A 6,347-nucleotide genomic window follows, 5' to 3' on the forward strand; every position below is an offset into this window, starting at 1 on the left:
GAGGTGTTCCACTTAGTGAAATTTTCATGACCCTCACAAAGTTGCAAACGCAAATGCTTTAGGTGCGTTAGTTTAATAATTTACCTTCCTAAATTCGGGTGCGCATTTATGTGACCCAAATCTAAATCCTAAAAATGTTATATAAAATGTGTTGCGGACTACGGGTGCATTTATGTGACGCGATTCAAAACGCGTTTTATGTGACGTTGGACTTTTCCTTCAAATTAATTGAAAGTGGTTAAAGCTAAAAATGCAGATAGGTTTAAAAGTGTTTAAAATCAGATAATTAGGACAATTATGACAGTTGAGCGATCGTGCTAGAACCACGAAACCCGGGAATGCCTAACACCTTCTCCCGGTTTAACAGAATTCCTTACCCGGATTTCTGGTTCGCGGACTGTAATACAGAGTCAACATTTTCCTCGATTCGGGATTTGAATCAATGACTTGGGTCACCATAAATTATCCCAAGTGGCAACTCTAAATTTTAATAAATATAATCCTGTTTCGATTGTCACTTAAATTGGAAAAAACTCCCTTGTACCCTTTACGGGTGTAGTGAAAAAAAGGTGTGACACCTGGCACCAGATCAATACGAAAATCAATATCCCTGTCCGGTGGCATGCCCGGCAGGTCTACAGGAAACATAACGGGAAAAATCCCTCACAACTGGAACAAAATCAATACTGGGAGTCTCTGTATCGACATCCCTCACAAAGGCTAAGTAGGAAAGACAACCCTTCCCAACCATACGCTAGGCCTTCAAGAATGAAATCACCGTACTGGGAATATAATTGGTCGAACCTCGGCACTCAGTTAGTGGCACACCCCGCATAGCCAAGGTCACTGTCTTAGCATGACAGTCCAAAATAGCACGAGATGGAGATAGCCAATCTATGCCCAATATCACATCAAAGTCTACCATACACAACAACAGAATATCCACTCGGGTCTCCAAACCCCCAATAGTCACCACACATGACCGAAACACACGGTCTACAAAAACAATATCGCCTACCAGAGTAGATACACAAATAGATAAGAGAAGAGACTCACGGGGCATATTCAAATAACGAGCAAAGTATAATGACACATAAGAATAAGTGGAACCAGGATCAAATAATATAGAGGCATCTCTGTGGCATACTAAGACAATACATGTAATCACAGCATCTGAAGCAATATCATCGGGCCTAGCTGGGAGTGCATGGAAACGGACCTGACCGCCACCTGATCGACCTCCCCCTATAGGGAGACCCCTAGCTGACTAACCTCCACCCCTAGCTGGCTAGGTGGGTGGTGGTGAAGTAACTGGCACTGAAGCCTATGGCTGAATCCTCTGCTGAGATGAACCCCCAAGACGACGAGGACACTGCCTCCATTTATGACCCAACTCTCCACACTCATAACAACTCTCTAGTGCTGGATACAGGGACTGAAGGGAACCCCTAGCACCGGAATGACTAGCAGATGCACCTGGCATAGAAGAGCCCTAAACTAACGGAGCACGAGACGAACTCTAGGCTAGAAGGGCACTAAGTGATGATTGGCCTTGATGATAACTACGAGATTCATGAACCGATGACGCCCCACGATAACCTAGGCGTGCTGACTGAGCATGTCTGAATAGATGGCCTCTACCATGCTGAAACTGACCGCTCGAAGGAGCACCACCATAACTACCAGTCCTCGAGGCCTCTTGGCCTCCCTCTCATCTCGCTCCTGGCGACAAACTGACTCAATCTTGCGAGCAATGTCAAGAACCTCCTTAAAAGTAGCACTAGACACTCTCTCCCTGGTCATAAGAATCTGAAGCTGATATGTTAGGCCATCAGCGAACCTCCTAATCCTCTCTCTCTCCATAAGAACCAACCAAACAACATGACAAGCTAACTCCGAAAACCTCATCTCATACTACATCACAGTCATATCTCCCTGACGCAACCACTCGAACTACCTACACAGCTCCTCTCTGCGTGACTGTGGCACATTCTTCTCCAAAAAGAGAATGGAGAACTGCTGCCAAGTAAGGGGTGCTGCACCAACAGGCCTATGATGTGCCGGAGAATTTTAGCACATTTAATACAAATTGCTTAGATTTTAGCGTGTTTAAGATGCAATTATCTTTTATGCTTATGTAATCTTAGTGTGTTTTGCAGTGCATGAGGTTTCGGACTTAAGAGCATAGAAATGAAATCAAAAAGCCACAAAAATACAAGAAAAGAGCAAAATGTATCGCAAATGTGGATATGTGATTGCAAATCCAACATGCGGATCGCAGAATGTTCAAGGGAATCGCAAACAACAACAGATTTGTGGGCAAAGCCCAGTGCAAGAAATGCGGTCTAGTCTGCAATTGCATAATCTATTTGCAAGCTGTATAATGGACCGCAAACTCGTCATGAAGGTTGCTGAAGGTGGAAAATACGATGCGAAATGTGATCGCACATCTGCAATGTGGACTGCAAAACGTGAATGTGATGAAGGCCTGGAAACTAGGGTTTGAAGATGCGATGGCTATGTCAAGAATGCGGACCGCATGTCTATTATACGACATATATGCGGTCGCATATTTAACCGAAAAGGGTATTTTTGTCCAAATTTTGTCCCGAGTTTTGACCCACTATAAACCAATGCCACCTAGCTAAACCAAAACCGAGATATATATATAGAAGTGTGTACGCCGATGAAAAAAAAAATCGGAACTGAGATCTTGGGGTTTTGTGGGGGCATCTTGTCTGATTTTGGAGCTACAATACAAGGCTTTAATATTCCTCTCTTTTGGAAGCTTTTGGGTCAAGAATCTTGCACTTTGTAAGCTTTATGGCATTAAATATTCTCTTCCTTTTGTATTCTAGTATGTGTAGCTAACTTTAAATTCAAAGGTTGTGGAACCTAAATGGGTATTATGTTAATGGGTGTTTAACATTGAATATATGTATAATGGTTGGTTGATATTTATTTACTTCTCATTCTTCATTTGTTGTCGGTGGTTGCAAACATTAACAAGTGCCACTAAATTCTTACTTTGCTTGGGAAAATGGGTTAGAATTTGGTAGAAGTAACTATCAAAGACTCAAGGCTTTAAACGTGTTCAATAGAATCACTTAGGAAAAAGTGGGTTTTATTTGGCATATAGTGATTGTTCTTAATTGTAACTCTTTTATATTTGAAAAAATCATAAAGAGGAAATACTACCTAACTATTGGAAAATATTGGGTAGTCATTTAGAAATCATTTACATATCAAAAGAATCTTTCTATTAGAAATATATCATATTAACACTGATAACATTACACTTTATTGAAGGGGACATAACCTTGGTTTCTTTTATCAAATTATTTACATTCTCAATATCACAATTAGTTATTTCTTCAAACCAAACTCAATTCATACTCTTGTTACCATTAACCGAATAGAATTACGACTTTAGTCAAGTAACACACTATTTGAGTAACATTTTCATACCTATTCCATGTGGGATTCGACCCCAACCTTATTGGGTTATTATATGTGACACCGACCGCCTTACACTATTTAATTAAAGTGTAATTTGAGCGTATCAAATTTTGGCGTCGTTGTTGGGGAATAATGTAAAATTACTAATTAGTGTGTGCTTTACTTTACGTCTTAGTCTATTCCATCACACTTTGCTTGTTTTGCTTGGTGTTGATTGGAAAATTTGGCCGAATATGAAGAAGAAATGGAGGTAGAAATGGAAGAAAATCCTTTTGTGGTCATAGAGGAGTACATTGAGGATACAAATGCTATTGTACCTCCGGCAGTTGGCGTTGCAACTTTCAAGATGGAACGTGGTTTAATCCTTATGCTCAAAGCGGAGAGTTTTTTTAGGAATTTCACTTATGATGATCCGACACAACATCATAGAAACTTCTTGGTTGTGTGTGCGATGCATAAGCAGAACAAAGTCTCGGATGATGCTCTAAGGTTGAGGTGCTTCAAGTACTCACTAGCTGGGGACGCAAGGAAATGGCTTCAGAATATGCCACCAAACTCCATTCCTTCTTGGCCTAAACTTGTCTGGGCATTCTTAGCTAAACTGTTCCCGCAAAGTAAGAAGTCTGAGCTCCGGGATAAAATTTTCTTTTTCAAGCAAGTACCGGGAGAACATCTACATGAGGCATGAGATCAGTTGAAGTTATATTTAGTGAGATCTCCAAACCATGGTTTTCCGGATTCTATCTTGTTGTACATGGGCTTGGATCCTATGAACCAATTTATAACCAAGAATGCAGCTGACAGATCTTTCATGGACAAATCATTCGTAAGGGTCACACAAATACTTGACAAAATGGCAAAGCATAATCAAGCATGGCACTTAGAGGACACCACAGGTGGAATTGCATATGGATCCTCGTCCTTGACCACCATGATCAAGGAAAATCAAGAGAGGGATCAAGTGATTGGAGGGCTTGCCACAAATGTCAATGTGTTGACAAAGATGTTCACAGAAAGCCAAACGAAGAAAGTAAATGTGGTGGAAGATGTGCAACCCATATCAAATGAAGACTTTGAGGAGGCAAACTATGTCAACAACTCTCAAAGAGGTTATCAAAGTCAACAATACCAAGGTCAAGGACAACAAAATCAATGGAGGCCTCACTCGCAAGGGCAAGGCAACCAACAGTGAAGAAATGCCCAAGGCGTCTCAAATCAAGGTAATTGGAACAACAACAACAACTTCCCAAATCGGAGTTCAAACCCTTATGTTCCTCCAAAGGGTCAATATTCAAATCAAGGTTCCTCAAGTGAGTCTAAGTTGGAAGGAATGCTTGAACGGGTGTTGCAAAATCAAGAGAAGTTTGACACTTCTATGATGAATATGATCGAGCTTGTTGGTTCGTATACCGCATCCATTCAAAAATTGGAGATGCAAATGAGAGACCTCTCTAGGGAACAAAATCCGAAGCAAAAAGGGACACTTCCAAGTGACACAATTGTGAACCCCAAGGGTAGTGGGAGTGGTCCAACTTCACATGTCAGGGCAATTACTACTCGGAGTGGGAAGGTACTACAAGGAGGGAGAGAACAAGTGGTTGAAGTTGAAGATTCCGAACATAAAGGTGAGGTTGAAGAGCCAAGTGTTGTTGAAAGTGAAAAAGTGCCGGAAGAGTTGAAAGTGAAACAAGAAAACCGGGAAGAGGTAAATGAAAAGGTAAAAGAGACACCAAAAAGTCTACCACCTATTCCTAGACCTCCTCCTCCATTCCCTCAAAGACTTGCTAGGAAGGTTGATGATAGTAAACTCGAAAAGTTCTATGACTTTCTCAAGCAATTATCGGTGAACATTCCATTTGTGGAAGCATTTCAAGAGATGTCGGGTTTTGCTAAATATTTGAAAGATTTGATTACCAAGAAGAGAATTACCAAAAATGAAGTGGTGAATGTGATTCACCAGATTAGTTCCATTTTTGCAACATCTACCGTTCAAAACAAAGAAAACCCAGGAGCTTTCAACATTCCTTGTACTATTGGGGCACATTATTTTGCAAGAGCCCTTTGTGATAATGGGTCTAGCATCAACTTGATGCCTCTTGCCATTTACAAGCAAGCAGGGTTGGGTATGCCAAGTCCCACAAGTATGAGATTGCAAACAACCAATCATTCCATAAAGAGATCGGTGGGAATTGTTGATGATGTGCTTGTTAAAGTGGGAAAGTTTCATTTACCCGCCAAATTCGTAATCCTTGATTGTGCAATTGACAAAGAGATCCCTATCATTTTGGGGAGACCATTCCTAGCCACAGGTAGAGCACTAATGGATTCAGAACGGAATGAGATCAAATTTTATGTGAATGATGAAGAGGTTACATTCCAAGAAAGCAAAGGTATGAAACTACCACATGAATATGAGAGCATCTCAGTGATTGATGTTGTTAATGGAGTGGAAGATGCGGTTGAAATGAAGATGGAAGAACAATGCCTCGGTGAGGCGTTGGAAGCTATTTTGGTAAACTTTGATGGTGAAGATATGGAAGGATATATGGAATTGGTAAATGCATTGGAGGGGCTTGGGTCTTACACTTATGCTCCGGTAAAGCTCTCTCTTGACTTGGAGAATATAGCCACTCCTCCCGCAAAGACTTTTATTATCGAACCACCACAACTAGAGCTCAAACCACTTCCACCACACTTGAGGTATAAATTTCTTGGCTCAAATGATACTTTACCGGTAATTGTTTCTTCTTTGTTGAATGATGTGCAGGTAGAACAATTGTTGGAAGTCTTGAAGGAGCATAGGCAAGCTATTGGATGGACAATTGCGGACATCCGAGGGATTCCCGCGGGAATTTGCGAACACAAGATCCAATTGGAGAGTGAGACAA

This window comes from Nicotiana sylvestris, chromosome 1 (assembly GCF_000393655.2).
Source record: "Nicotiana sylvestris chromosome 1, ASM39365v2, whole genome shotgun sequence".
NCBI lineage: Eukaryota > Viridiplantae > Streptophyta > Magnoliopsida > Solanales > Solanaceae > Nicotiana > Nicotiana sylvestris.